The following is a 10,552-nucleotide window of genomic DNA, read 5'->3' as shown; positions in this document are numbered from 1 at the left end:
AATTTTCATCTAACTAAACCTTGGTCAAAGATGTCTTGGTCAAAGATCTCTTTGAGGTTTGAAACAAATATCAATATATGTATATATATATATATATGTATATATATATGAGGAGTGATTCGTTTATATTATTGTAAGTTTTACATATCTTCTGAATTTTTATCAAAATGACTAAATGTAAGTATTATAAATTTATTTTTGATCTAAAGGTCAAAAAAATTATAATTTTTATACTAATATAAATGGATCTCTATTTTATATTTATATATATATATAAAGAACAAAAATGAAAAAAGTGTCCTATTAAAATTTTATATCTTGATCTTTTCCCATTTAATAATACTACATGAAACAAATACAAAACAAATACTATTTGAATAGAAAGGATGGGAACCCGTGTTTTCTCACTCTCAAAAACAAATAATTTAGTATATATATATATATATATTTATAGCATCATAGTATGAAAACATTTCTAAATTCCTTGCTGAGTTACAACAAACCTTTTAAGATTTCATGTGATTTGTTTTTTCATTAACTTTTTCTTTTTATCCATATTTGATTATATTATGAATTACAATGGATTAATAAATTTCAGTTGAAGCAAACTTTATGAATTATGAACTAAAATTATATTTTTTAATCTAAATTATGATTGGTTATATAAATAAATATTAATATTACTTTTCAAGATATCATAATTCCTAAGCTTTCTGTGCAATTAAAATTTTACTAAAATAAATGTTGTAATTTATTAATATTTTGGCCATCTATTAATTATTTTTTTAATTCATATATAAATTAAAAAATAAAAAATGTTATATTGTAGCAACCTGCGTTAGCTTTAGTATGTCATTTTCCCATTCTTCTTTCTCTCCAAAATCACAACTGCCAACATAGCACACAACTCTCTCTGACCAACCCGATACCCTATCCCTTTCCTTCGCCGGCGAGTCCCCATTCTTCCCATATGCCGACGACCAACTCTTCTCATTTATCGTCACTTTGCTTGGTTATTTCCTCTTCTCCCTAAATCATCGAGAGACGCAGCTATCACCCTCAAGGAAACCCGATTGCCTTCCCATCCCTTGAGACGGTAAGTACCCTATTCCTTCCCCCTTTCTTTCAGCAAGCTTTGCCCCCTCTTCCTCCTTCGAGTCTCTCCCTTTTCCTTTATTTGATTCCTTTTAAAATTATTTCATTGTTATTATTTTTGCTTTTAATTTGTTTACAAAACTTTTCTTTCATTTTCATAACTTTGAGGTAATTTATTTGCTTCAATTTTAATTTAAATTATATTAGGGCGTATTGATCTCTGGACTTTGAACAATAAAAATAATTTATATTCTACATTTTAATTATATTTTGATTTTGCCATATCAATTATTTGATTTTTGTTTTATGGGCATATTATATTTCTTTGTTTCACAATTAATTAACCAATGAATTTAGAAAAAGCCAGACTTTGAATAAATTTTTTTGGTTTATGGGTATATGCATTTTTTGTGTATTCTATGAAATATTTGCAGTTTTGTTGGCTTGATATGAAAAATAAGCATAATTACTGATTGCAGGTGAAACAAATTGAAGAAAATGTTGATGAAGCAGTGAAGGATCTTCCAGGCACCAATACGGTAATGCTTGAAGGTTAATCCCTTCTCCTTGAAACCTCTCTGTCTTAAAAAAATCTAACAACAAATTTCACTAACTACAGAATCCAGAAGATTTATGTATTAATCATTCCCAGGTGTTTATCAAAAAGATTTTAAGAGAAGAATTAGAAAGAATAGATTTTGCAGCATCATTCTCCATTTTATCTTATACTTGTATCTGACATTTTATACTACATTGCCATTCTGATCCCTTACACACTCAGTATATATGTGATTTTATATCTCATTACTCTTGTAATTTGTAGGTTCTTGATAGTGTGAGAAGGGATAGGTCTAAAAACATTTTTGGCTTGTAAAACCATTGGGATCAAGTCAGGTGACGCTGGCAGGTTTGTCTAATTAATCTGCTTCTATTATACACTTAATTTTGTAGGATAATTACTGTATACTCTGTCATACATGTTTTCATGTCAGCTATTTTTTTGGTAGTGTGCATTTGGTGGAACTATGTGGGACTGACTTGTACTTTGCGATGAAAGTTATGGATAAAGGTGTTATGCTCAAACCAAACAAGGCATTTGAAATTGCATTGATTATGAGTATTAAGCTTCAAACCCAGATAGTCATTTGTTTGTTATCTGATGATAAGTCTGGTAATGCATATAACTATTGTACTAGGACCAAGAGAGGAGCTCCCCTTTAGTTTAAATCTTCATTGTTTTAGTTTGTTAGTTCGGTAATAGTGAACATGTAGTGGGCTTTGATTAAGTTTACTCGAAAGTTTAAGATAATTAGGATTTTAGTAGTCATTTAGTATTGATAATACGATTGAATTGTCCTTTAATTCATTTATATTTTATTTAAGTTCATATTTTGTTATTTAATGCTTATGCTAAACAATTCCCTTTTTTTTTTTCTAGCACTAGCAATGACTTTCAATTATTGGCATGGAAAGAGTTTCTCTATGAACAAAATGATTATCAAAAAAGCTGTGGAATCTAGAGTCAAAGAGTCGACTTGATTCCTTTGGGTCAACGTGTCAAGCAGCAAAAGATGCTAGAATGATCTTCTTTCCTGGTAATATTGTTTTTTTCCAAATTCTTTCACAATTTGCAAGTGAAAGCTTTTTTTCCAGTTTCTTTCACAATTGTGTTAGTGGAAGCTACTGATTTTTCTCTTTTAATTTCTGGTCCATTCTTTCTGTTGGCATCTATGATTAAAAGAATTATTTGCCTACTTTGTATTAAAGATCCTAATTAACTTGATTGAACTTCAATTTTGTTGCAGAGTTGAGGCAGAGTTGTCGCAACACCATTCGGTAAAAATCGAAACCTCTCGACAGTATCTGCTCAAAAACCCTTTGCTACCTTTGATTGGGCTGTTGAAGACTCATGGGAAGCTTGTTCTTGTTGGTGCTCCTAAGAAACCAATTGAGTTACGAGCCTTTTCAAAGCAGATGTTAAATACGGATTTGTCAAATACTGACTTTTCATTGACACAACAGTTTCAAGTTATATCGACTACGCCACTTGTTATATTAAACTTTGAGAAGATTCTAATTAATAATAAATAAATATATTACCTTTCACATTAATATTATTTTCTATTTTTTAATATTTGTATGAATTTTTCAAATTCTTTTGTTGTATTTAAATAAACATTTTAAAATTAATATAATTAGTGCTAAATATTTGTTTTCTATTTATAACATTAAATATTGTTGTCAAATATTATTTGCAACAATAATATTGGTTATTAAATTTTTTTAAATCGTTGAAATTAAAATTAAAAACGATAAAATTGTGGTTTAATAAGAACTTTGATAATAATTATTGTTGTTATTAAATTAACTATTGCAACAAAACAAATAGTGTTGCAAAAATTTTAAGCAACTAAAATAATATTGTTACATAAAAGTTTTAGCAACAAAATATGTGGATGTTAAAAAAATAATTTCACAACCACGTTGAGTTATTACTTAAAATATAATTTATTTACTAACAACAAAAAATCATTGCAATAAATATTTTTTAGGATGATTTTTTTAAACAATGAAAATTGTTGTGTGTATTTTTAATAATGGAAGTACGAGCAACAACCTTACAATGATTTTTGGTCGTTACAAAAAGATTTTTGCAATGATAAATTGTTATTTTGCAATGACATTAAGTGTTGCTAAAACAACTTTTTCTAGTAGTATATGTTTGTGAATACAAGATTACTTAAAATATTTTTGAATCATTTAGTTAATGTTTTGATCTAAATATTTTATGATATGCTTAATTCAACTGAGGGGATATCAGTTATTTACTGAGTCATCGTACTCATTTCTTTAAATTTCTTTACTTTTTTAGATTTCAATGTTGATATCTTAGATAGTTTAATCTTGACGACTACTTGGATTAGCAAAATTAGCATCTATTTTTAGCTTGATATATCTTTCAAGTGAATATTTTATTATTAATTCTAAAAGATTTGTTAGTAAGAATTTTAATATATTCAAACCAACTTGCAAATAATATAATTTTGTAGACTTGAGATTCTATAAATTATTATTTTAGAGATTATTAGAGATTTTGATTTAGTTTGATATCTGTTGCCTTGCATTCTTGTGAGATTTGTTTAATGAGTATGCGACATTGTTACATCCTAAATCCTCGAGTTTGGGGTGTGACAAATTAGATTAAAAATAGAATTATCTAAGTTCCCAATCCCACATTGGGATAATTTAAAGTTCTACTATGATATATATGTAGAGGCTTAAATCCAAACTTGTGATGCACCTTTTATAGGACAAAACCATGACACCTTCGGGTTAAAGTAGACAATATCTATCAGATTAGATGCGAGTCTTTACGAACAGTATTAGAGCTATCATTAGTCGAATGAGAACTAAGTGTTACACCATAGAAGCTACCTCTAAAATCATGCGGGAGCAAAGAGCTACATAATGGGAGCCACCTCTAGAATCCTAAAATTTGGTGTGATTCTGTGATCTGTGTGTACTTTGTGTTAGACTTGCCCAACAGTTGGTATGATTTAGTAGATCTATATGCTTTGCATTTGGTTTGATGTCCCCATCAAGCTTTAACGAGAGGAATTTGTAATGTTCCAATTTCTTCTCAGAATAATTTGAAGTTTTACTATGATATATATATATATAGAGAGAGAGAGAGAGAGATTTAAACTCAAACTTTGAAGATATTTTTTGTGGGATAAAACTGTAAAACTTTCAAGTCAAAACAAATAATACCTCATATGTTTGGTACGAATCTATATGCAAATAAAAGTGTAATGGCAAGAGGGATGGGTATCACTAAGATGTAAATGCATAGGAAATCTTCAATTGACCACAAATTTTGAAACTCTGCTTCAAATCTCCCAATTCAATTGAAACTACAGGGAAAAGTATCAACCAATACGAGATTTGTTTAATTAATTAGCTCAGACTATGGACATGTATACTTCAATCGAACCCTCCCAAATTATATTATGTACTTATAATTTGTTTCATTTATGTTAAAAACATATTATATATAATGGAGATAATGAGTTATGTATGCATAATAAATATTGATGGTGATTGAAGAAGTGTGAAACGTTGGCTGATGAGAATTAACTCGTGGAACAATTAAAAAAAGAAAAACAATGAAAGAAGGTCCTCCAAAAGCATCTTAATTCATTACCAGACCCTTTTACTTTAACAAACTTAAATGGAAACTACAAAGTTATCACGTGAACTAGCTAGCCTTTTCTAAGAGTGTTCACTTGTCATGTTGATATAGATTGAAAACTTTAAAATACATTACTTCAACATTTTTCCATCTTTTTCTTCAAAAAATTATTGTTGTTCGCAAATAATAAATTGAATTTTTTTTCACCAGAGGGAATTTGATAGACCTTGCTTATTAGCTAAATTTTCATGTTACGAATAATTATAAATTGAGTGTAAAATTAAATATTAATATTTTATTTAAAGAATTTATTTTTTAATTTTTCTTTTTATTTTAGAGAGTGAGAATTGTATAATATAAAAATTTTTTAAAAATAAAAACAAATTTATCCTCCTCGTATCCTAATCATTTACATCCCTAAAGAGACGTGTGAGAGAGCAACCAATTACGACGGAAGCAGGGGGCATGTCTTTTGGTCTACGTCAAGGACCACCCACCCTCGCCAACGATATATTCCCTTATCCTGAAATCCACATTTCCACGTTGATTTGATCTTAGCTTTAACGAAATGCCATCCTCAATTTTAAATATTAAACAGTGTAGCATTAATTTTTAAATTCCTTTTTAAATAACTTAAGAGTAGAATATCACGCAATATTTTTTGGATTCTCTTTTATTTAATTTCTTTGGATTCTCTTTTACTGTAATTTTACTTAAAATTTTCATAATTCTTTATTAAAATGTTACAATAATTTTAACTCATTTTACTACAAATGATATGCATTTTATTATTTCTCTCACATGTCTGTGTTAGTATTTTTTTTGAAGGTTATTTATTTCCAAATATTAATTTTTAACGTTGTGTTTCATTCTTTTAGTCTTTAAAATATTTTTTAGTCATGGCATATATACTTACAAGAACAATAATTAATTTGAATTTTTATACTTATTCTTTGTTATTTTGTTAAAATAATATCTTCTTATTCTTAATCTTTTCTTAATTATTTATTTTAAAATTTTTATAAATTTATCTTTTGATGTTATAACACTTCTAACTCATTTTCCAACAAATTATACTAATTTTATAATTTCTCACATATGTTTACATTAATGATTCTTTTTATTTTTTATTTTCAAACATTAATTTTTTAACAGTGTCTTTTTTACTTTTAAGTATTGTTTAGTCATTGGCCTAAAAATATTTATATGAATAATAATTAATTTAAATTTTACGTAACAACTTAATCATTTATGTTAAAAAATATTTTTTTTCATTTATTCTTTCCTTTCATTATATTTAAAAGTTTTATAATTCTATCTTAAAACATTACGTCACTTTTAACATATTCTAAATTAACTGATATGAATTTTGTTATTCTTCTCAACTATTTACGTTTATAATTGTTAAAATATATTTTAAAATATTAACTTTTTATGTTATCTTTTTAGCCTTGAAAGGATTTATTTAGCTATTGATGTTATATATCTATTAATTAGAAAAATAATTAATTTAAATTTTACATTACTAACATAGTTATTTACGTTAAATAATATCTTCCAACACTTAAACTTTGCTTGGTTAAAATTAAAGATGGAAAAGATTAGGAATGAAAAACTTATTAATCTAGTAATTAAAATTTATAATCATTTTTTTATTTTGTAGTTTAACTCTTAAATTAAAAAGTTTTATCCTTATGCCTTTTCATCTTCTATATCAAGCAAAGCCTTAATCTTACGTTTTATTATTACTTTTAAAATTTTCATAACTTATTTTTTAAAATGTTACAATATTTCTAATATATTTTATATCAATTGAAACAAATTTTATTATTTCTAGATCTCACATGTTTACATCAATATTTTTTTATTCTTTCATTTTAAAATATCAATTCTTTTATATTTTCCTTGAAATTATTTTTATATTAATATTTTATTAATTAATATCGAATCATACTTTTTGTTTAATACTTTTTAACTTTTAAAAGATACCAATTATTTTAAATTTTTTAAAATAAATATTTTATTATTATTATTATTATTATTTATTTTAAGTAAATTCGTAAACAAGTAAGAGTGAAAAATCGAAGACTAATCGGGGCAAACGAGAAATGAAGTTGAGCATAGCAAAAATTATGGAGAATAAAATTTATATATTAATGGTTTATTGAAGCATACCTCACTTGAGATGGATCTTCAAAAGCTGTATGGATCTGTAAAGGAAAAATCAAGGACCAGTTTTTTTTTTTTTTATTTCCCTGTTAAAAGAACAGAAAATTAGAAATCAATAAAAGAAAAAAAAATCGCTTTTTTTAGTTACAGAAGTAAAGTAGAAAATCAAGGAAATTAAAAGAGCACCAAAATTTTTTTGTTGAGTTATAAAAAGAATAGCAGTAAGGCAGAAATCAAACAAAGGATTTGGTAGTTTTGCTAGCTGGAAGATGTGGAGATAATGATAGAAGACGATGCTTGATTGCTTCAATGGAAACTGCTTGAGGAGAAAGTTGCAAGAGTAAGGTAAGGCAGCAACACAGAAGAAAAAAGATCAATATAACAAGGAGATATGAAGTTTCAGGATCAGACAGCTTTACTTCAATTGAATTAAAAAATTGAACCATCAAAGATTTCTGTGACCAATTGAAACTACAGAGGAAGTTTCATCAATGACTTCTTTAATTTCTTTGGAGTCTTTTTTATTATTATTATAATTACTATTCTTCTTATTCTAATCCTTAGAGGAAGACAATTTGTAAAAGGCCTAAACATCTTTTCCTTTTATTGGGAGGCGTAACTTCTTTAATTTGTCATTTTATTTTAATTTATTGATTTTTAAATAAAAATATTTTTAAAATATTCTATTAATGTAAGAGATAAATTTCTGTTAATTTCAATTTTCTTTCGTGTTTAAAGAAAACTGATGAATTACAAGTCAACTTTGCTTCAAATGAAAAAAAATGAAAATCAACAATCCACAAATATTGGAAAGTTCTACTTAAAATCTTTGTAACTAATTGAAACTACCTGGGAAAGTTGCATTAAAGACTTCTTTAATTTCTTTAGAGTCTTTTATTATTATTATTATTATTATTATTATTATTATTATTATTATTCAAACCTTTAGTGGAAGAAAACTTGACAAGGGTCCAAAGTAACATCATTTCCTGATGTCTTGGGAGAAACAGATATTAGTTCCCACGTTAATTTTTTTTTTTCTTTAATCTGATTGCTATCAAGATTGCCAGCTTGTTCATCACAGCTTTTGCTGGTGGGATATCACATCCACTTTTGAATTATTGATCCCTTTATTTTTGTTTTTTTCCAATTATTTTTCAGCAGTAATTTTCTCACCTACTTTATTTTGTTGGTTTTCAAGGGATTACATTCTCAACCTATGTACATGTATTCTTCAATTGAATCCCCTCAAATTGTATTATGTACTTATAATTTGTTTCATTTATGTTAAAAACGTATTATATATAATGGAGATAACGAGTTATGTATACATAATAAATATTGATGGTGATGGAAGAAGTGTGAAACGTTGGCCGATGAGAATTAACTCGTGGAACAATTAAAAAAAGAAAAACAATGAAAGAAGGTCCTCCAAAAGCATCTTTATTCATTACCAGACCATTTTACTTTAACAAACTTAAATGGAAACTACAAAGTTATCGAGTGAACTAGCTAGCCTTTTCTAAAAGTGTTCACTTGTCATGTTGATATAGATTGAAAACTTTTAAATACATTACTTCAGCATTTTTCCATCTTTTTCTTCAAAAAATTATTGTTGATCGCAAATAATAAATTGAATTTTTTTTTCACCAGAGGGAATATGATAGACCTTGCTTATTAGCTAAATTTTCATGTTACAAATAATTATAAATTGAGTGTAAAATTAAATATTAATATTTTATTCAAAGAATTTAATTTTTTTAATTTTTCTTTTTATTTTAGAGAGTGAGAATTGTATACTTGTGAGACAACACTACTCTCAAATATGCATAAACCAAGAACAACAATTTTTTCTACCACTTTTTGTTGGAACAGTTTTTTAACAGAGGAAACAAATTCTCCAAATTGCAATTTTGGGGTCAGACTGAAAAAAATGAAAATGCAGAAACAACTATCGAAATTATACTAGAGGTATGAATGATTATACGAATTTAGCAACAAATTGACCGCACATGCAGGTCACGTGCGCTTTAACAGTCCCTAAGTGTTTGGTTAAAGTTTTGTTTGTTTCTTTGTAGGTGTAATTTTTTTTCACTGTTTCTGAAATTTCACGGCGGGAATTGAAGAGAAAAAGAAAGAAAAATAAAAAATAAAAAGAAAGGTGTTTTCCTTGTCATTCGCGGTGTAAACAGTGGTTCAATGCACGACGCTTTTAAGAGATATAGGAATATTAATTTCATCTATATTTAATAAAGAATTTAATTTTTTTATCTTAATAAAAATAATGATAAATATTATATTTTATGAATATGAATAGATATAATTTTTAAATTTTTATTAAGTAAGAATGTGAAAACGAGTAATATAATATTTCCTTAGTACTTATATTTTATATATATATATTTATATATTATTAGTAAATAAATTTTTTATTAAATAATATAAATTATTATTAGATTAATTAAAATGAATACATTTTTATTAAAATATATATTAATAGATATTTATTAAAAATTATTTAAATATACAAATAAAAAATAAATTTATATTTTTATTAATTCTAAGAGGTTATAAATATAAAAATTACTTATACCTATTAAATATTTTAAAAAATAAAATAAATTTAAAATATTCATTATATATATATAAATATTAATATTAATATAATATAAAAAGTTTTTAAAAATAAAAAACAAATTTATCCACCTCGTATCCTAATCATTTACATCCATAAAGAGACGTGTGAGAGACAGCAACCAATTACGAAGGAAGCAGGGGGCATGTCTTTTGGTCTACGTCAACGACCACCCACCCTCTCCCACGATATATTCCCTTATCCTGAAATCCACATTTCCACGTTGATTTGATCTTAGCTTTAACGAAATGCCATCCTCAATTTTAAATATTAAACAGTGTAGCATTTAATTTCTACTCACATAAATGTCGAACATATTCGAACAACTAGTAAATTTTTTTTTTCATTCGTAGGTATAAGCCACTTTGAATTAGGTTGAAAAATGTTAAATTGTTATTTTTTGTATGGATGATTTATGATTTGATTTTGGTTCCACTCACTTGAATGTCAAATATGTTCAA

At 26.2% G+C, this 10,552-nt stretch overlaps 1 long non-coding RNA gene across 1 annotated transcript; it reads left to right on the top strand.

Annotated features, from left to right (window-relative positions):
• The first annotated feature begins 1,881 nt into the window (after window positions 1-1,881).
• LOC149519121 (uncharacterized) lies at window positions 1,882-3,197 on the top strand. Its single transcript, XR_016341533.1, has 2 exons — window positions 1,882-2,690; window positions 2,901-3,197. It is a non-coding gene; the product is annotated as an uncharacterized LOC149519121 (long non-coding RNA).
• The last annotated feature ends 7,355 nt before the right edge of the window (window positions 3,198-10,552 follow it).

This window comes from Durio zibethinus, chromosome 4, assembly GCF_047325235.1.
Source record: "Durio zibethinus cultivar Kanyao isolate XHJ-2024 chromosome 4, ASM4732523v1, whole genome shotgun sequence".
NCBI classification, from domain to species: Eukaryota; Viridiplantae; Streptophyta; class Magnoliopsida; order Malvales; family Malvaceae; genus Durio; species Durio zibethinus.
The sequence above is the reverse complement of the archived record's forward strand: the minus strand, read 5'-3'. Positions and strand labels throughout refer to the sequence as shown.